This window comes from Apus apus, chromosome 2 (genome assembly GCF_020740795.1).
Source record: "Apus apus isolate bApuApu2 chromosome 2, bApuApu2.pri.cur, whole genome shotgun sequence".
Classification (NCBI taxonomy): Eukaryota; Metazoa; Chordata; class Aves; order Apodiformes; family Apodidae; genus Apus; species Apus apus.
This window is the reverse complement of record NC_067283.1, coordinates 135,783,495-135,804,411: the sequence shown is the minus strand read 5'-3', so window position 1 is coordinate 135,804,411 and position 20,917 is coordinate 135,783,495. Positions and strand designations below refer to the sequence as shown.

The window sequence follows — 20,917 nt, the reverse complement described above, 5'->3', positions numbered from 1 at the left end:
CAGCAGCACCGCGGGCAGGCGAGCGGGAGGGGCAGGTGCCGAGGCTCAGGGCTGTGAGGCGGAGGAGGGCAGGTACCTCTGGGGTGGCCGGCAGATACCTCTGGGGGTGCCCCTCAGGTTCCTCTGGGGTGCCCCGCAGGTACCTCTGGGGGTGGCCGGCAGGTTCCTCTGGGGGTGTCCCGCAGGTACCTCTGGGGGTGTCCCGCAGGTACCTCTGGGGGTGTCCCGCAGGTACCTCTGGGGTGTCCCGCAGGTACCTCTGGGGGTGGCCGGCAGGTTCCTCTGGGGTGGCCGGCAGGTATCTCTGGGGGGACAGGCAGGTACCTCTGGGGGCGTCCCGCAAGCACCTCTGGGTGCCCCGCAGCCCTGCACGGCTTCCCCCCCATCGCGGCTTCCCCCCCATCGCTTCAGCAGGGACCGCCGCTGCCCCACCCCAACTCCGGGCAGAGATGCTGGCGCCCAAACACGTATCTCGGTAGCTATGAATAAAACCTCAGCTGTTTGTTATTTCCAAAGACCCTAATCTTAGCTCGTGGGTGCAGCGCCCAGCTGCGCCAAGCCGAGGTGCCCTGGCACAGACGGCGGGCAGCGCTTTTGCCCCTTTGCTCGGGCAAACCAGGCGTGCCAGGGCTTCATTTTTTTTTTTTTCCTGCCGGAGGCTGGGGATGCAGGAGGAAGAGGAAGAGGGAGGTGCGTTTTCTGAGCAGGGACAGGGCTAAGAGTGCGGGCGACGGGACCAGCCCCGCGGGGTGCGGGGCGGGCGGGACGAGCGACACCCCCCCCCCCCCCCCCCCCGCAGCCCCTCGGCGCAGGGTGCGGTTGCCGGGGCAACCAGCGCTCCCCGGGCTCGCGCCGGGCCATGTGACGGCCGCCCTGACGTCACCGGAGGCCGAGCCTGCGGGTCGGGCCGCGCAGGCAGAGCCCGGGAGCGCCCGGTGGATGCGGGAGCGTCCCCGCCGCCGCTTCCAGGGGCTGCCGGAGCATGGACTGTTAAACACTTGCGTTTCTGCGGCGTGAGGTAACCGTTTGCTTTGTGTTCTCCTCAGGTATCTTATTTTTTTTTTTTCCTTAAAAAAAAAAAGAAAAGAGAAAAACAAAAAGCTAGCAGCTTATCGTGACTGATTAATTTTTAATTTTTTTTGACTTGTTTGTTTTGGCTGGAAGTTTGCCTTGATGAACAGAGCCAGCGCTATCAGATAAATGCAAAGCAGCTTCCAGTTACTAATTCTGTGTGCAGACTGCAAAGCGCGGTTAAATTAGATTAATGATCCGTGAAAGGGGAATAAAATGATATTGTTCTCGTTTGACACTTTAGGAATATAAATCAGCACGAGTAATCCCGAGGTTAGTGCATTCGGGAGTGAATAGAAATTATGTTTAGCTACTGTGTTGGTTTGGGCATCTCTACAGTTTTATACCTCTGTTGGAACTTGTAGTTTTTCGATGCCGCCCAATTCAGGCGGGGTTGTACCCAGCAGTGCAGGGGGAGCCAGCAGCCGATGCAGCCGGAGCAGCCTGAGATCCGGCTCCCAAAGTTCGAGTCTTTAAGGCATCTTTGTCCGCGCGGAGCCCCCGCAGCCCGGACGCTCCCGGGGCTTCCTGACCCTCCTGGGGCGCCCGGCGCTCCTGGCCGGGTGGTGTGGAAAGAGGAAAGGAGCAAGAGCTTCCTGAAAAATTATCTGGAACGTGCCAAGAGAGCAACGTTGCTGTGACACAGGCTTTTTACCCTTTTACTCACACGCACAGCTTGTTTTTTGATTTTTTTTTTTTTATTTTTTTTTTTGCCTTGTGAGTTTGAGAGCGTTGATAACAGGTAAAGAAGGAACTGAGGCATGAACAGCACCACGGGAATTGAAGAATGAAATGCTGTTTGGGTCTTTTTGTAAAATGAAGAGGATGTTAGGGTCTGTTTCTGTATTTCACTTACTCCGAGGTGGCTGTTACGGAGAAGGAGATCCCAGGGCTGCTGAAGTTTAGTGCCACAGCCTGAGTTTGTTGGTGTGGGAACGTATGGATTCTTTTGAAGAATAGATTACAGCTGAAGCATCATGTGTGCTGTTTCCTGGAAAAGTATGCTAGATTGTTCTTATCTTCTCCAATTATATACTCCTGTTCCTTTCCTTCCAAAGTTCAAAGGGTTTATTGATAATGGTAATGATTTCCTAAAGCAGCTGCCACTCTGAAACAATCACAGAGCTACAAAACAATTTAAGCCACAGAGCAATAAAAGATAAAAAAATATATATATACAAATTATTCTGATGTTGCTAAATGCAGCAGAAGTAATTGTGTCAGAAAGGGAGCCAAGGCAAAGATTAAAACTGAAAGCACTCCTGTAAGGAAAGTTGAGGCTTAATGCTCTGGATTTCACTGCATTTGGCATTCTTATCAGAGCAAGAAGGATAAAATGCATTTGAAACCTCTAAACCATTTCACTTGGCGTTACCTCATCTGTTCTTTCCAATTTAACTCCGGTGCCTAAAATACCAGTGTTTGGCAGCGTGAAATACTTTAAATTTTCTTCATTAAATGCTTCACCTGGTGCTGGTGTGTCAGTGCACGAGGAGTCTGGACTGGGTCCCCACAGGAGAGTTTAACAGAGGTGCAGCAGAGCCTGGCTGCTTGGCTGGCGAGATGCTCTCGCCCTGTGCCCAGCTGGCCGGGCTGAGCTGGGCACAGCTGCTCCCCAGCTGGTGCTGGGAGCTGTGGTTTTGCTGCCAGTGGTCCATGCCCTGGCTCCTGCATGTGAGGCCCCCCGGAGCGTGGGCAGTGGGGTGGGAGGGCAGGGGGAGGTGACCGATGTGACCCACCACCCTCTGAGGTCTGCTTGTTCACCAGCTTACACTGGTGGGGCAAGTCCAGTGAGGGACTGGGGCATGGGCTACGGGGACAGATTCGAGCTGAGTGGCACCTGCTATTACGGAAAAGTCATTTGCTTTCACGTCTGGAGAATTTGGAGCTGCATACAGCTGTGGTTGCCTGCCAGGCTTGGCTGGAGTTGTCGGTGTGGCAATGATGCTCAGTGAGGGCTGGTGCTTCACCTCGTTCGTATGGGTTTGAATACAGTATCCTGCAGCATTTGATGCCTTGAAAACACCTGCAAGGTGAAAAATAATTGATGCAGCTTTTGCTCAAGAGCTATTCATTAGAAATATTTGAAAAATAGGTTCTTCATCTCCATGGAATGGACATGGGTTGTTTAGATGTGGTGTTGGTGGGTATGGATTAGGGGAGAACTTTCTAGAGTAGGGATGATGGTTGGACTCGGTGATCCCAGGGGTCTTTTCCAACTTGAATCATTCTGTGATTCTATATCTTGCTTTAGCAATACTGAGCGAGTCTTCAAAAGGTGCAAACTTGTCCTGAGAGCCAAGGATGATAAAGTGCTTCACGTTTTACCAGAAGGGTCCCAGCCATGTTGTGGCAGAAGGTCTGAGAGGCAGTGTTACTGGGGAAGCCAGTGAGTGCTGCTGAGCTTTGCACAGTGATGTGTCCTGCTTGGCAGAGTCACTAGCTCTGTTACCTCTTGTTGAGTCTTGGGGTGCTTTGGGCATCCCATTGGCACAGGGCCTTTTCATCCCTGGACGTGGGGCTGGCTGGTCCTTGGTCAGACAGGCAGCTCACAGGCAGGCCAAGAGTCTGCAATGAGAGGAGAAGGCACAGGTCCCTTCTTAGGAGAAGGGCAGAGGATGGTGTGTGTCACTCCAGGGCTGTGTGCCTCTGCTTGGTGATTTCATGCTCTCGTTTTTGCTGATTAAATTTGTACCAAACCCTTTCAACAAACACTTGTATTTACCTTATGAGTGTGCAAAATGGACAGACAATGTAATGTTAAGCATCCCGCCATCTCTGTCCTGCCATTGGTTCACCAACCATGAGAAAAGAACAAACAGCCTGTAGGTTCATTCCTATTGCCGAGAAGGGGAGAAGGTGGCTGCAGGCCATCCCTCATCTTCTGTCCAATGCCACAACCATTACACTGCCAGCTTACTTGGACTTGAAATCATCTGACATGAAGAGAATAAAATGAGATGCACACAGGCTTGGTGACACTCCACTGTCTTTTGGGGAGGCCAGGTTGACCCTCATACCACCCAGCAAGGATGAGACCTTGGCTACATCCAGAACTGACATCTCCTGTAGTCACTTCTCACACAACTAGATGCAGCTACGAAAACTAAAATCCAGACATGAGCTGCTGTTGCCTCTAGCCTAGCAATTATAACACACTCAAGCCTTTAGTGTGCTCTACCTTGATCTGGTTGAGTTGATGACAATCTAAATTTAGGCTAGAAGCATAATAAAGCCTAGAAAAAACTTGCAGTGCAGAGCACTGACTCCCTTTTGCATTTTTTCAAACAAAGTGAGATTTCTCTGATCTTTTTAAAGGTCTTAGCCACTACTCAAGAGAATATTTCAGGGGACAAATAAAATCCCCCTGTACAGGGTGAAAATGTCAGACAGTGGGAACTGATGTACCAGCATGGAGCTTCAGGCTTTTAAACCATGTATTGCAAAAGTTGGTTTCCACCCTGCTGAAAATCATTACAGTGTGCTAATTTAATGTCCTGCATCAACATTAGCAACAACTGGTTTAAATGATAACTGAGCTGCAGTAGAGATTTAGCATTTTAATCAACAGTTACTTTACCAATTAAACCCAGATGTCATGTGAATGGTACTCTTGACTGCAACATAAAAGTTAATCTGATTGTTGGTTCCAAGCTAGAGTAACAAAAATCCTAACTCTGGAATATTTCGGTAGTCATATTTTAGAAATCATCTTTCCTGGTGAGCCAAAATCTATGCAGACAGTTATGGTCAGATAGCAGTTAAAAAAAAATACATTGTGTTTTGGCTGCACTTTTGCTGCTGTTAAATTTATCTTCTTAAATAGCAGGGAGTATGAGTTGAGGTTTGAAAAACAGCAATTTTGTAATTATTTTACATGGATCAAATTATTCTGTCATCAAATTTGCATTTCAGACAGCATTACAGTACAAAAATATAATTAGAAACTGTAATTCAGGAATTGCTGAATGTGATATTTCCCAGAGGGAGCACTGTAAAGAAGCTGCCCTCACTACAACTTTAGCAAATGCTGAAATCCTATAGGTGGAAAATGTGAAGACCGAGTTGTAAAGTTCCTCTCCCTTCTGTGGTCTCCACACGCTGTCAACTTTCTGCTGAACTTCATTTTTTTGTAAGATTCGTTTCCACAGAAACGTCTGATCATTAAGGGCTGAAGTGCTCAGATCCGGTTTTGCTGAATTTCAGTCTGGCTGTGCTGATAGTTGCTGAATTGCTTTCAGCCACAAAATGACATTGAGATAATGTAAGGATCTGATTTAGACACAGAAAAGCCAAGAAGCTTGTAGCTTGGGCTGAAATGCTGGTTTTAGTTTGCCCAGTGCCCAGGATTCCCAGCAGTGCCTCCTCTCATGGGAGAGAGCAGGAGATGGGTCTTGGTTTAGCTCTCTTTCTCTTCTTTTATAATTCAAGACTTTTTGCTGTACATGCTCACAATGTTGGGCCAAGTTTTAGCTGTGTAAATCTCACTGATGTCAATCCTTACAGTTTTTTATTGTTCTTATTATGATATCTGGCTTATCATAGATATATTAGCTGGAAATGAGCACATCCTTTCTCTTTTTAATTGAGCTTGTGTAGATAAATCCTGTCCAGTTTTGTCTCTCCTTTGAGAGCATCATTCATGGCCAATTTCAACTACCACCTTGCTGGGGCACTGTAGAAACCCTCTGTGGAGCAGAGCTCATGATGCACAAAGCAAAGCCGGCGTTGGGAGGAGGCAGAAACTGAGTGCAGGACATGTTTGATGCTTCAGTGTCCCCATATTGCTCTCACAGTCCTGCTGAGAGAGAGTGCCAGTGCTGCTCCAGAGGAAATGGAAGGGCAGGGAGAAGTACGGACCTGTGAACCCCAGACTGCAGGGATAAGTGGGCTAGCTGGTGATTCAGGGGCACTGTTGCCCCCAGTGTGCTCTGAGGAACAAGACCCTTTTCCCATACCTGCAAAGGGCCACCTTTGTGCACCCACCTTCAGCCAGCCCTGGAACTTTGCCTGGGCTTAGGGGTGGACATCTGCCCTGTCACTCATATTTTGCGTTATACATGTCCTGCAATGTGAGCAAAGGGCAGGAGCTGCAAGGTGTTGCTGCAGATGACCTGAGAAGGGATTTTTGTTAGGGAAGGTTTAATAAGCCAGGTTAGCTCTTTTTGTAGAAGTGGCTTCATTTGAAGAGCCCCATGTGAGTGCTGGGCAGCAGGTGGGGCATGAGCAGCTCCTGGGCATTACACCAGCATTTTTTGCACATTTATTTATAAACACCAGAGGAGCAGAAACGGTGTTTCAGGCATCTTACGCACAGCAGGTGCACAGTGGGGCTGAAAGGCTTTGAGACAGGTTTATACCTGCCACATTTGTCACAAAGCCTCTTAGCAGTGTGCTGAATTTCACTGTCAAGAGAACGAGGGCTTGGGAGCAGGCCAGAGCCAGGCTGGCCTGCTGCAGGGGCAGGATGGACCACAGGGCAAGGGGTGCCACATGGGGAAAGGAGAGCCCTGTGCAGGACTAAGGGATCAGGTGATAGTGGGATTAGGCCAGGAGCAGGCTTCCTACTTCTTGGCTGTCCTTTGGTCATCACTGCATTTGCCCCAGTGGAGAGACCTCGGGTAGCATTGCCCGGAGTCACAGGTTGTCCACAGTATGGGCCAGCTGAACCTCATGTGAAACAGAGCTGCCTGAGGAGTCAGGAATGCAACATGATGATTCTCTGTCCTTTTGCTGCTGTCTGGTGTAACGGTGGCTAAAAGGGCTGCTCTCTCTCCTAGACACTGGACACAAAACACTGCACCATCAACCCTTGCACAGTACATGCTACCGGATTTTGTGTTTAAAATCGTCATGCTTGTGCTTATATTATAGAAGAGATCAGGTTTTGGAGAGACTCAAGATTATGTGTGTAAAGGTTCTCTTAGATGAGCAGATCAGGTAGTTCATAGGGTTTCACTTCAGTGAAGACAGGATACAGCAGAAGAGGATCAAAGTCAGCTTCCTTTCTCACCAAGTTCCCTTGCTCCCAAAGCAGGCAGGTTCCGTGTTTATGCCTCACATGGCCTTTCTGCATCTCCTCCAGGACTGCAGAGACACAATGGATCCAGCTCATTTGAAGTGTCTAACAACAGCTGAATAATACTCAAAAGAGACTTCAGCTATGAAGCAATTCAGCCCCGAGAACCTTTAACTCTAATGAAAATATTCTGCTCATGATGTGTGCATGTTCCTAATGGCAAATCCAAGATGCCAGGGGGAAGTGAACACAAAGCCCTTGATTATTTCCACAACTGCTATATGCTTCCTATCACAACACTATTCTTTTGCGCAGTATGACAGCATGATTGCAGAGTCCTCTTTAACTTCACCATTTTAGCAAGCCCAGGTCCAATTAGAGCAATTATATCTCAACAGAAACACTGTCTGTTGTCTTCTGGGCATGTCTGTCAAGTGTCCTATTCATAGCTGTTTATCTTGTGTGAGTTTTTTCATATAAAGTCGTTCTGACCCTACTAAAACAGTGTCATCTGAAGGGTAGCCTGCATTTTTGTAGACTTATCTCACAGGCTGATGTGAAAAAGAACAGTGCAAATTAAGGGCTGGCCAAGGATATGTCTTTCAGGCTACCCACAGTCTCGTCTTGCTTGAACGTTATTGCTGATTTGACATAGCATGCACGTTTTGCTTTCAATTATTTCACTTCACCCTTCACTTTCAATCACTGTGTTGCTAAAAACCGAGAACTGTATCAGAATCTGCGGTTCTTCCTTGCAGCATTAGAGGGTTTCCTTAATCAAAATCCCCAGTGTGAGTTGCAAAACATACATTGTTTGATTGCACATGGTGCTAAAGCACTTAAGTTCTGAGGTCTGTGGAGGACTATTAGATCACAGAGTTATTGAAGAGCCACCTTCTTGGAGAAGGTAGTGAGCACTTCTGCAGACAGACCATCTGTATTTTGCCTTATCTCTACTGTCAGAGCATGAGGAAGGAGCTGAGTGACTCCTGCTGAGGAAGTCTCGCTTGCCCACACCAAGGTAAAAGGTGAGAAGCAGAACTTGGTGGAAGACTAAAGTGGTGGGACTTGGGAAGATCAGGGCCAGTGGAAAGAGGAACTGTTTCTGAACAAAAAATAGATTTTTATTTTCTCATACTTCTCCTGGAAAAGGAAATCCAGGGGGAAAGTGTTTGGATGCTTTTTCCTGAAAAAAATTAACTCTTCTGACAATTCAGAAATGAGATTGCATGTGAGAGAGCAGCCCCTGTCCCTGCTGCTGGCTATGTGGCATCCCTGGGTGTCCAAGCCAGCAGGCACAGCAGCTCTTGAGCAGGGCAGTGTCACTTTAAGAATCGAAAATGGGAGCTCAGACCTTAGTCGTTCTTCTGCCAGCATCACTGGGGCAGTGGTTCCACCATATTTATTTCCTGGTTTGCCTCTTTTCTGCTAGGTTTTAGCCCACATGTGAAAGCAGCCCGTCCCCTTTGTTAGGAGGACATGTGGAGCTGCCCGTGGCAGTGGCCCACATGTCACCAGTGCCTTCCTTTGGCGCAGGATGCTGCAGGCAGGAGAGCTGTGCCAGCGCTGACCAGGGCTGCAAAGAGACCTTGCAGACCTGGTCACACCAGTGCCAAGGATAAATTAGAGCAGATGAAATGCCAGTACAACATGCTTCACACCAGCTTGGGGGGAGTCTTGGTGAATCTGTGAAGATAATTTCATTATGGTATGTGTTTGCCTGGATCTGCAGTCTTGGCAGATTCAGTTTCTTTTCTTGGAACAGCGGTGGCCTTTTAGAGGAAGGTTCACAGAGGTGATCCATGGGCAGCGAGCTGCTGCGGAGGGTTAGACCCCATCACTTACCATATACATGAAATCCTTGTGATGTCCCAATTAGAAAAATACTATTGCTTCAGAGACAACAAAAGGTGACAGAAGCTCTAGTAGGCTGATTGCTTGCCTGATTTTTGCTCTTTTTATTAGACACTGGGACTTGCAGAAACGCCCACCTCACTTAGTTTAAAGTGTCAGATTTAAAATTGAAGAGGATTTCACTGTTAGCTCCCTATGTGTCAGTTATTAGCTCACTGTTGCTCCCAATCCTATGGAAAACACACCTTTCCTGTGCCTGGCTCCCACTGTGATGCAGGCAGCACTCCAGGCTGAGCAGTGGAGAGACGGCTGGGAGAGAAAGAGTTAAAACAAGCCACGGTTACCAGTTTGAAGCATTTTCAAAAATAGCAGCTTTTCTTTTGTTTGCTGCATTCCCCGTGCTTTTCCAGTGCTGTTCCCACTATCCGTTTCTTTCCCAAAATAACCTCCTTTAAGCAAAGGAACTGCCTGAGCAGGGAGAGGAGTGAATGTGCGGCTGAGCAAGACAGCAGCAAGATGTCCTGTGTTTGTGCCGAGGGGCTCCCAGCTGCCCTTGGGTGCTCATAGCAACTACCAGGCAGGTGGCAAATCCTTGTATTTCCAAGTCATTTTGCCTCCTCATTGGTGGGCCTGGCAATTCCTTCCTGACAGCCCTCAGTGGTGCTTCTCAGGGGCAAGCTTTGGGTTTGTACGGCTTGCAGCTGCCCTTGCAGAGAAATGTTTATTCTTCTTTCAGAGGGGAAGCCTGAGTATGTCCGAATAGCTTCCAGCAACACAGGGGACATGCTCGTGGCCAGCGTGGTGGGAAGGTGCCCTGGCAGCCAGCATGCTTCTGCCATCCAGTGTCTTTGTAGCCCAGCTTGACCAGAAGCATCACTTGCTGGCGAATGCTGCTTAGATGGAGAAGGAGGGGAAGTGTTTGGAAAATTAGCTCAAGGGAGCCTGGCCCCAGTGCTGCAGGCAGATCTCTCTGAGCTGGGATGCAGTCCCAGCCCTTGGCATGCCTCGAGTGTCCCATCCTTGAAAGCTGACCTGGGAAAGCAGCTGCACCAGAGGGGCTCCTGGGCAGCACCCACCAGAGCTGGCTGGGGACACCCCTCTCTCATTCCTCACGGTCAGGCACGCAGCCAAACACTGTGAGCTCCAGAAACGGGTGCCAGCAGCCTTCCCCTGGGGGTGCAGGGGGGTGGGGAGAGGCGATGGAAAAGAAATCCTGAGAGGAATTAAAAATTAAATGCTCACAGCAGCAGCTTGCTGTCACTATGTCTCAGCGGCTCAGCTTCGCTGAAGCTGGCTGGCTGCCCAAGCACTGCGCGGGAGGAAAGGAGTATCCCATCCTCTGCCCTTGCTGGAGAAAGGCCAGCCCTCCCGCAGCCCTGGCAGGGGGATGAAGAGGAGCTGCCCTGCTGTGTGAGGGGGCTTCGGCACACAGGACCCGCCAGCTCTGTCCCGCCCCAGGCAGCAGCACCCACCGCTCTGTGGAAATCTCCAGGGTGATAGCAAAAGGCACCATGCGAGAAGATGGCAAGACCCAGATGAGTCACCCACTGCTTGGACAGATGCTGCTGCTAAATATGAGCTGCTGAGGGGCTGGACCGGCTGCACCACAGCCCGCTGTCTGGTTTGGGGTCAGGAATAACCCCAGACACTGTCTTGCTTAGTGCTTGCAGAGGTAGAGCCTGCTGGAGCTGGTATCTGAGGTGCAAGGGTCAAGCCTGCAGAGGCTGGTATTTGGGTGTGTCACCAGCACGAATGTGGAGAGTGGTGTCCATTGTGGTGGAGAGCAGCACCCACACGTATGTAGCATGGGAGCAAGGCTCTGGCTCTGTGTCACTGTCAGCAGAGGGCTGCCAAAATCAGGCAGTAGCCTGGATGCACGGCTGCAATGGCACTGCCCCGGGTCTTGCCTCCTTGTACCCCTGGAGAGCACCGGCCAGACTCTGTCCTGCAGTGCCCTCCTCCCCAGCCAGGGCTGTTGCTGCCTACCTCACTATTCCCTGACCCTTCCTGCTGGGTGTTTTTCCCTTGTGCTCACCAGTGGTGCATTTGGCCCTCCTTAGCATGCCAGTCTAGTTGCTTGGTCTGCATGTGCCCTGAAACTCCTTTAGTGCCTCAGCAAGCCCATCAGAGAGCCCAAAGCTTCTTGCAGAGCGTGTCCCAAAGGATTTGGACCCTGTGTCTAGTTCATTATCCCCTCTCAATACCTCTTTCCCCGTAGGTAAGAACTTTCTTTCCCCAAACCTTAACATTTCTTGGTTTAGCTTTAACAGTCAAGTTACCCAGGTAATGCCTGAGATCTCTGTTATGTGCTATGATAGATAGGTAGCATCCTTGCACTGCAGCTCAGTGATCCAAGCCACTCACTGTTCAGAGCAGTCCCTATCCCAGTTTTGCTCCCAGATAATTTGTATCCTCCCATTTGGTGCCCAGGCCCAGTCTGGGACTTTAACCCATGCCACTGGGCCTGTCCCATAGGGCAGATGGCACATGGTCACTCTTCAGAACAGTGCAAAAGTTCAATAGCAGAGGAGGGAATTTCTGTGCCACTTGGTCCCCATGCTGGGTAATGCACCCAGATATGTTTGCTTCATAGTCACAGGTGATGTGGTGAATGTCATCATGCATAACTGGGTAGAAATCCTTGGGAAAAAAAACAATAAACCTTAAAACTGGAAAAGAGTTTTTTCAGAAGACCAGGGCTGCAAGCTCTTGCTGCTGCCACTAGCAGAAAACCAGCTCACTGAAGCATGACAAAAAGGCTGGCAGCTCCAGTCTGTCAAACAAAGCAGTGGGTTTTTAATAGGACCAGAGTGGAGGGAGTAGGGAACATGACTCGAAGGAAGGATAAAGCAAAACCTTTACTCTATAGGGAAACAGCCATCTGTATAGAGGGACATTATCATGTGCAGTGCTGAGCTGACTCTGTATAGAAATTTCTTTCCCCCATGTGTGGATTTGATGATGATTACATGTTGTTCCTTAGTACACACACTTCATACCACCTGGTTCAGTTTTAAACATTTTCTAGTTTATAATCCGTTTATTTTAAAGATGTGGGAACTGCAGAGATGGATAATCAGTGCTATACCCCTTCTGCTGTTTCTCCAGAATGAGTAAAACATTATCCAATTGGTAGATTATTATTATCATCATTATATTATTATTGTTGTGGTTGTCAACCCTCTCAATGAGAGACCAGTGTGATCCATTTTTCTAATGCTGTATTGTGCCTAAAACGTGTTTCTGAATCATCCCTGGCCTGAAGTGAGCCCTGAGCAGTGCTCAATGCCCTGCAGCCCCTGCCCCACATGCAGCACCACGTCTGCCTTGCAGCCCTCTCAAGTATTTCTTATTTTGCTCCACACGAGGGAAGTGATGTCCAGGTGCTCTCTTGATAAAACTTCAGGGTTGAATGAGGTAAAAAGGAAAGATTTCTGAGTCCAGTTTTTGCCTGGTGCTTCTGTTTTTGTTGAATTAAATCATGTTTTTGGCCTTGGAGAATAATGTCAGTGAGGTTCAAGAGTCAGGGGAGTATTTATCTATCTCCTTGCATGTACTTTTCAAGCACGTTTGATTGTTTTCATTACTTCCTCTGTTAGACGTGGAGTGTTTTCCACTTTTCCTGGATTTCCCAGTCAGATGCAGCTGCCTGTGCCTCTGTTGTGGGACAGCAGCCTCCTGCTGTCCCTAGGGACATTGCCAGCTGCATGCATGTTTGGTGGGGTGGGACTAAATCTCAACCTTGCTGCATGCTGGAAATGCAGCTCCTTTATCATATGCCAAGCAGAGGTAAGCTTTGTCACTTGGTAGCAGGCAAAATCCGTCACACTGAGGCTCTACAGGCTGGGATCCTCATTTAAACCCCTCCACTAACTCATTTGTAACCCCAGGCAAATCATTTAATGTCAGTGGCCATCCCAGTCGGAGGAACATGACCACAGCTGTGATGTCTTGGCAGGTCCTTTTCTGGAAGCCATCACATGGTACTCTTTGATATTCTTTGCAGCTTCACATCAAAGCTCCAAGGAGCACAAGGATGTTGGCTGAGCTCTTCTGAACTCATACAATGCTTTAGGTTGGAAGGGACCTTAAAGTTCATCTAGTTCTAACCTCCCTGTGTAGACAGGGACTCCTTCCACTGGACCAGGTTGCTCAAAGTCCCGTCACATCTGCCCTTCCAGGGATGGGGCATTCACACCTTCCTTGGGCAACCTGTTCCAGTCTTTCACCACCCTCACACTGGAGAAGTTCTTCTATGGGTTTTGGTGAAGCAGGACCCCAGGTTTTAGTAAAGCAGGATATGGATGTGACTACATGAAAGTGTAAAGCTTTTCCATTTCAGTTGCAAACCAAAGTTGCTGTGCTTGTATTGCTCCAACTAATACAAGGAATTTAGGAAGACTAGCATTAAGGCATTTTTTTCAGAGGTTGAATATATTTTAATCCTTATTAGCCTTGAGCGATTGTCTCCCAGTGAACTCACAGAAGGATAGGTGTAATTAAAGCTCTCTCCTTCACAGCCTGCCCTGCATTTGTAGCCACAGAGCTGCTCTCACCAGTAAAACAGAAATACATCTTTCTAAAGGAAAACTCAACAACAGGAAATATTTCTTTCACAAAACTGAACACCAGCTTTTCTTCCAAGCATCATCAGATAAAAGCAAAAAACTTCCTTAAATTCTAGTTCTGCTAAGCATCTGGCTCTAATGTACAATTACATGACTTTGTTAATTTTTTAACCAAAATGTGCTCTGGTTTTAAAGCACAGTTGTTTCATCTGGTAATAAAAGCCTATTCAAGAATTTGTGTGTTTCATCAGTGTTTGGATTCATTGTTCTGTATCATATTTTGTATTTTGCTTCAGTCTTTCCACTGAAGAATCAGTGTTTTCCGAATTGCCACTGCTCAACTGGTCATAACTCCCTATTCCTTACTACTTACAGTTGGTTATCTAGTTCTGCTGGTGGTGCAGCGCTTTTCATTGAGATGTCACAGAGTGCTAAATTTGTCCATGAAGACAAGATGGTGAGAGGCTTTTCTTCCAGTCATTTCTGAAATCCCCCACCCCACCAGCTGCAAAGACTTACGATCGCTGCCTCTCAGGCAGCTGGCACAAATGGAAGCTGCCATTGTGTGACAAGCTTGTTACTTCAGGCATTAGTCTTGAGAAGTGCTGGGTAATTGGGTGGTTTGTCATGTCTGCTTAAGCACATTATCCCTGAAACTGCTCCTCCTCCAATCAATGAAAGACTCCATAAAATTGTTTAAACATACTAAGAAAAATGTGATTTGCTCCAGGAATCTTTATTGCATTTCATTATAAGCCACTGAGTCTAATATACAAAGAAGATAATTTTAATTATAAGTGGACAAAAGAAAGATCTACGCTGGGTTCCCACTAAGCAACTATCAACAATGTACACCTTTTCCATCTAATGCAGTTACATAAACTAATTAGGTTTGGTGTTTCTAATGGGAACAGTGGTTAACTGTATTACACAGCCCCCAAGAGAAATATTGGCATCAGATTATTTGTTAGGTATCATGGTATCTGTTCTCAGTTACTTTTTCCTGCCCTGATGAAACTTAGGAGATAGCCGAAATGTGGGCACAGAGTTCAGACAATGGGCCATTGATCTCCCAGTTTCACAGGGCTCAGTCCTGCCCTCTGGAAGCTTATCAGATAGCAGAGGAAGATGGTGTTCCTCTCCACTTGCAGACCCCACACATGGCTAGTTTTTGTTTTACAAAGTGAAGTGCCAAGGTGTCCTTAACAAGTATTTTGTACTTCATTGCTATTTCAAATCCTGGTCAGACAATTTTCAGAAGAGGAAAAGAGAAAATTAAGTCTGTTGTGGTGTCCTAAGGCAACAGATCCCCTCCAGGTGTGTTCTTCCCCATTGAGTGGACAGTTGATAACTTCCATGCAACTTAATTTCTTGACTTTTTGTGTATAAGCACCCAATAGTTAAACAGCAGAATATAACATTTCCTGTACCCTGCAATATCCAAAGAGTCTGTGTTATTTAGCGCAGAGACAGCTCTCCTTAAAACTGTTGTTTAAAATATTTGAAACATAGAGAAAGCACATCAAAGGGTGAATATTATGGTGCTATATGAAGTACTTCCCAGCCATGAAGGTCTGAGGCTCATTTTCTGCCTGTGGAGGAATGCTTGTGCTCAGGCTACCAAGGAAAAAAAGAGTCCCAGCCTCAGAGCGACACATGATGGAACGCTGGGATGCAGGACAAGGAGCAAGGGATGCAGGAGCACAAAGCCTGAGTGGTGATGCAACACCTGTGCAGCATGGCTAGGGGAGCAGCCCCGTGTGTTCAGTGCACTGCTGCATGATGGCAATAAATAGACGGGTTCCTCCATGTCTGTCATGGTATGTCTTGGGGGGAGCATGGGGCAAAGTGCCTCCCCACTATCACACCCAAGATGGTCCTGGGCATGTCCTGGAGCAGAAGGATGGCCATCAGATTTAAGTGCCAAGACCTGTTATGCCCTGGTAGGGTCAGGATGAGAGTCTGTCCTGTGCTGGTCCCTCTGTGAGTCTCTGTCAATCCAGGAACTTTGAAAACTGTGGTCCAGGATCACAGAACCAGCTGATACAAAAAGCCACAGAGATGTTTTAGAAAGTCCTTTCCTCCCTCTTCCTATGCATCGGTTCAGTCAACACTGAAATGCAGATGTCAGTAATCTTTGTAGAGTGTTCAGTGGTCTTCAGATGAAAAAGCTGTGAGATAAAAAGTTATTTTGCTCCCTATAGGAGAAAAAGGGATCATAGTAAGGAAGAAAAACTTTGTAGAAAGTGCTAATTACTCCATCAATACTGAATAGAAACTGGGTGCATGTTTCACTTTCCAAGCAAACAGAAAATATTTCACAGACTTGGACAGCATGTTCTGCTAAGGCTCTTGACTCCAAGGTTAAGCCCAACCTGCTGTGAATTTTCTTGGGATTACTTGTCAATCTTAATTTCAGTTACTTGTTTTGTGATAATCATATTGCTTCTCCCAGTGCTCTCTGGTGCTGAAGCTGACAGAGCTGGCTGGCTCTCCTGACCTGTCTGCTGGGTCCTGTCACTCACTCACCTGCTTGTATAAAACTTTGCTCATGTACCTGCCACTCTGCTCTACTGAGGTGCAGCAGTGGGAGAGTACACACTGCAGAAGGAAGCAGACACTGTAAATACATTTCCTTAGCATTACTGCCTTTGGCTCTCCTCTTGGTGGTCCTTTTGTGCCAGAATGACTCTGACCACTTTAAGAGATGCAGTTGGTTGTTTGGATGCTGTTTCTCTTCCAGAAGAAGGCAGGACAGGAGAAGCCCACGTGACTCATCTAGTCCACTGCAGGTATCTATATTGTATAGACCCTATTAGTGGATTTTTCAAACTCAAACTTGCATGCGTTAGACCATTTGTCTTGTGATCTTCAGAGAAGGCTGTTCCACAGACTTTGCAGCTTCAGTGGTTAGAGATTTGCTTCTCATTCCCAGCCAAAATTTATTAATGGCTAGTTTATACCCATTTGTTCTTGTGCCAGCATTGTCCTTCAGTTTAAATAGCTTTTCTCCTTCTCTTGTGTTTACCCCCTCTGATGTATTTATAGACTACAACCATATCCCCTCTTGGCCTTTCTTTAGCTAGGCTGAGCAGCCGAGTGCCTCTGGTCTCCTCTGACAGCACAGGCTTTCCATGCCCTTATTTGGCTGAACAGTCCAGCGCTGCAACCATTGCAGGCCAAGATCCCTTTTCCTGAGCATGCTTTCCTGGCTACATTCTATAGTAATCCAGGTGAGTCCTTTTTCCACCAAACCCTTCTACAGCCAGCTGTTTTGTCATTAGTAGCATTGATACTTCCTCCTCCCTGGACTCACCCGATCAATCTTAGTAGGTTCATTAGGAAGCATTGTTTATTCCCTGCAGGTCACATCATATTGCTGCTTTACAGTTGTCTTACGGCTGTGTAAGACCTTCGTATCTTCCTCCTGCTCCATAATTTCCAGTTAAAAGCATCAGTTATTCCTACTATTCTCTCAGAAACTGGAATTTGTAAGAAAGAATTTCATCCCATTGCACTGTGCCAGTGTGAAAGTCATCCCATTCTTCTGGTGTGGCATCCTGGCTGTCCCACTGACAGTGCTTCCCACCTCAGTGTCATCAGAAACTGCACTGCTTTGAGATTATGCCTCACATTTATTAATGAAAATGTTAAAGAAGATCCATGCCAAGACTCCTTTTTGAAGAACCCTATTGTAATCACCTTACACCTGAGAGTTCCCCTTTCATTTCAACCCATGATCCTTAAAGAGGAAACATCTGTCTGACTCTGTCCAGCACATCACCCAGGAGGAATAATTTACTTTGATTTTACCTAAGTGGTTTTGAAATAACCTTTCTATATTAAAGGTCTTTTCCAACCTTCCAATCATTCCAAAATGATTCTGTGATTCTGTTCTATAATAAATCTATTATAGTGACAAAGGCTGAGGAAAAGGCTGAGGTACTTAATGCCTTTTGTGTCTCAGTCTTTAATAGCAGGACTAGTTGTTTGCTTGGTAGCCAGCCCCTCAAGCTGGAAGTCAGGGATTGAGAACAGAAGGAGGCCTCCATAATCCAAGAGAAAATGTTTAGTCACCTGCTGCACCATCTAGACGTACACAACTCTATGGAGCCAGATAGGTTACACCCAAGAGTGCTGAAGGAGTTGGCAGATGTGCTCACCAAGCCACTCTTCATGATTTATCAGCAATCCTGGCTAACCAGGGAAACTGCAGCAGACTGGAGGTTAGCAAATGTGATGCCCATCTACAAGAATGGCTGGGAGGAGGATCCAGGGAACTAAAGAGCTGCTGGTCTGGCCTCATTGCCAGGGAAGGTCATGGAGGAAATCATCTTGAGTGCCATAACACAACATTTACAGGACAACCAGGTGATCAGGCCCAACCAGCATGGCTTCATGAAGGGCAGGTCCAGTTTAACAAACCTCATCTCCTTCTATGACAAGGTGACCTGCTTGGTGGATGAGGGAAGGGCTGTGGATGTAGTCTACCTGGACTGCAGTAAAGACTTTGATGATGTTCCCCACAGCATTCTCATGATAAAAACTGGCTGCCAGGAGTGTCTGAGCGAGCTGGGGCTATTTAGTCTGGAGAAAAGGAGGCTGAGGGGAAACCTTGTCACTCTCTACAGCTACCTGAAGGAAGGTTGTCAGGAGGCAAGTGCTGGTCTTGTCTCACAAGTAACAAGTGATAAGATGAGAGGAAATGGCCTCAAGCTGTACCAGGGGAGGTTTAGGCTGGATATTAGGAAAAAATTCTCCACAGAAAGGTTTGTCAAGCATTGGAATTGGCTGCCCAGGGAAGTGGTGGCAGTCACCATGCCTGGACATGTTTAAAAGTCATGTAGATATGATGCTTAGGGGCAGTGGACCTGGAAAAGTTAGGTTAATGGTCAGACTTGATGATCTCAAAGGTCTTTTCCAACCCAAACAGTTCTATGATTCTATGATTAGAAATGAAATCTTATGTGCTGGCTTGAAAGCCAGTGCAGGCAGACTTTCTATGGGGTTTCCATATAAGGTTAATTCTGCCAAGAAACTTCAGTTCTAACCTCTAACATTTCTACAACTTCAGGCTGAGATCTCTCTTCAGCAGGACTTGCCAATTGTAATGCTCAGGTTGGGGTGTTAGCAGACATGTTTTGCTCTGCTTCCGTCTCCCAGTGGGTTAGGAAGCCAAATCATTATTCACGTGACTAAACTCATTCAGGCTTAGCACACTTTTTTATAGGAATTTGGAATGGGGTGAAAATTCTTTTGTGCTCTGGCCTGTGTTGTTCAGATAGTGGCCTGCAGACAAATAGCAAAAATTGTATTTGTGCCCTTTACATTCAAAATGGGCAAAACTATAAATATCTTGTAGTCCTAAAACAACATTCCTTCTAGTTCTTCAGTTAAGACTGCAAGTCTTCTTCCTCAACATCTTCCTGCAATCCCCCACAAAGATCTGACTGTCTTCCTTTTTTCCTTGTGCCAAAGGGTTTAGAGACTTTTGGAGAACTTTGCGGTGACATCCCACAAACTGAAGAACAGAGCTACTTCTCTTTTAGACTCAAAGCAAAAGAAGACATATTACTGAATATTTGGCTGCCCTTTGGATGACAGGAAGAGCAGTCCTTGCCCTCCTTCCCTTGAGCAGTTCAGGTTTTGGGTATCTCTCAATGTTACCAGCTAGTTCTTGTTCATATGTTGTATAAATGAGAAATGAATGATTCTCCTCTAAAAAAAAAAAAAAGAAAGAAAAAAGCCTTCAGAAATATCAAACCACTCCAATTAAGTCTGTTCCCTGCATGGTAATTTTTCCTTTTTTAATTAACATTAGAGCATTCTCTGATCTGAAGAATAAGCTTTCACATTTGCATGCTGAGGGCTGGCTGATGAGCCTTTACCGGGTGCCTAAATCTGAGGTGATCTAAAGCCAAGGACCAGATACTCCCATGACACTCCAGACTTTTTCTTGCTTGATGAACAGTTACCCTGACTGCAGCTACAAGAATAATTGATTTAAGGATTTGTCTGCTGAACTGACCAATCAGGCAGAAAAGGCTTTAATTTGGCATGATATTATACTTTCAGGCTCTTTTTTGCTAAAATGACCGAACTCTGCAACAACAAATGATATAATTCAATTTGACATTGGAAGTTGAGCAAACTGGGACCTTGTTCTCCTCAAGCAGTTCGGTGAAACCAACCTCCAAAATTTCTGTTTCTGCCTGAAATCAGCCCATCAATTTGGGGTTTGCTCAGTCACTCTCTAGACTCTATCAATGGCACTGAATAGATTTCCGTAGCTTGCATGAAACAGCTGAATTTAGATTCCTGGATCTGCAGGTAGGTGCCCCCTTCTTTCTGTAGGTAAGTAGCATGGAGAGACTGATACTAAAACTATCATCTCCTGAGCTGCTGTCAAGTGATGCAACTTGGGAAATGTTGTTTCTAGATTCAAAGTATTTGTGTAAATGGGTGCTCTGACCCAGTCCAGCTCCCTTGCTCTGTTCAGGCAACACCAGGGACTCTGGTTGTGAATTTGCAGTGGAGGATCCTTTCCAGCAAGGAAGCACCCCGCTGACCTGAACCCAGCAGAAGGAATATTTTGCTGGCCTCTGCCTGTCTTGTCAATACAGGACACAGGCTGAAGATGAGCAGAGCTAGGCAACTGGTTCCCCAGTGCATACAGAGCTCGTGGTATCAGTCAGAGCTGAGAGCTGCAGACCCCAAGCCACTGCACTGGCTGGTGCAGGGTGACCCTGTGCAGCTGGATGCCTGGAACCAGATTTTTCCTCCTCTCCTCTCCTCTCCTCTCCTCTCCTCTCCTCTCCTCTCCTCTCCTCTCCTCTCCTCTCCTCTCCTCTCCTCTCCTCTCCTCTCCTCTCCTCTCCTCTCCTCTCCTCTCCTCTCCTCTCCTCTCCTCTCCTCTCCTTTCCCAGAGCATCATCTGTTTCTGGGAAAACTTGGATGTAGGAAGCATCCAAACCAAATGCACAGGGAGGGGACTGTACCAGCCTGCAGCTGCTTAGCATCTCAAAGGGAAGACTGAATTCCTTGTATCTGATAATTGAGATGCAAACAGTCACTTTATTAAGAGAATTAGTTCATATTCCAGTCCATCATGTGTATAGATAATGCACTCTGAGATTAAGCTACTGTAGCAATAAATTTGCTAACCTAATTTTAAAAGATAAAAGCTCCAGTGAAGTGAGGCTTCATGGCACACTCCACTTCATTCAATTTCCAAGAAAGCCCTCCCTAAGGTAACTGCTCCTCACTTCCAACCTCATCCTCCAAAAGCAAACCTTCTGGGGAAGGAAATAGAGCAGCACTAAAACTCCCCCCCCTCTCCCCCTGGTACCAGCATCTACTGTCACTCTTCACAGCTCACATGAAAGGCTGTATGGAGCAGGGCTTA

General features: G+C 47.0%; 1 protein-coding gene across 2 annotated transcripts in view; it reads left to right on the top strand.

The window, feature by feature from the left end:
- Nucleotides 1–884: 884 nt before the first annotated feature.
- Nucleotides 885–20,917, top strand: part of NCALD (neurocalcin delta) — a 62,375-nt gene continuing 42,342 nt past the window's right edge. The window contains exon 1 of one of the 2 annotated variants that reach the window (XM_051609184.1): nt 885–1,018. The gene's annotated coding sequence lies outside the window, so the exon portion shown is untranslated. Of the gene's footprint in view, nt 1,047–20,917 lie in introns of both variants that reach the window. The other variant, XM_051609183.1, reaches the window with a different exon arrangement.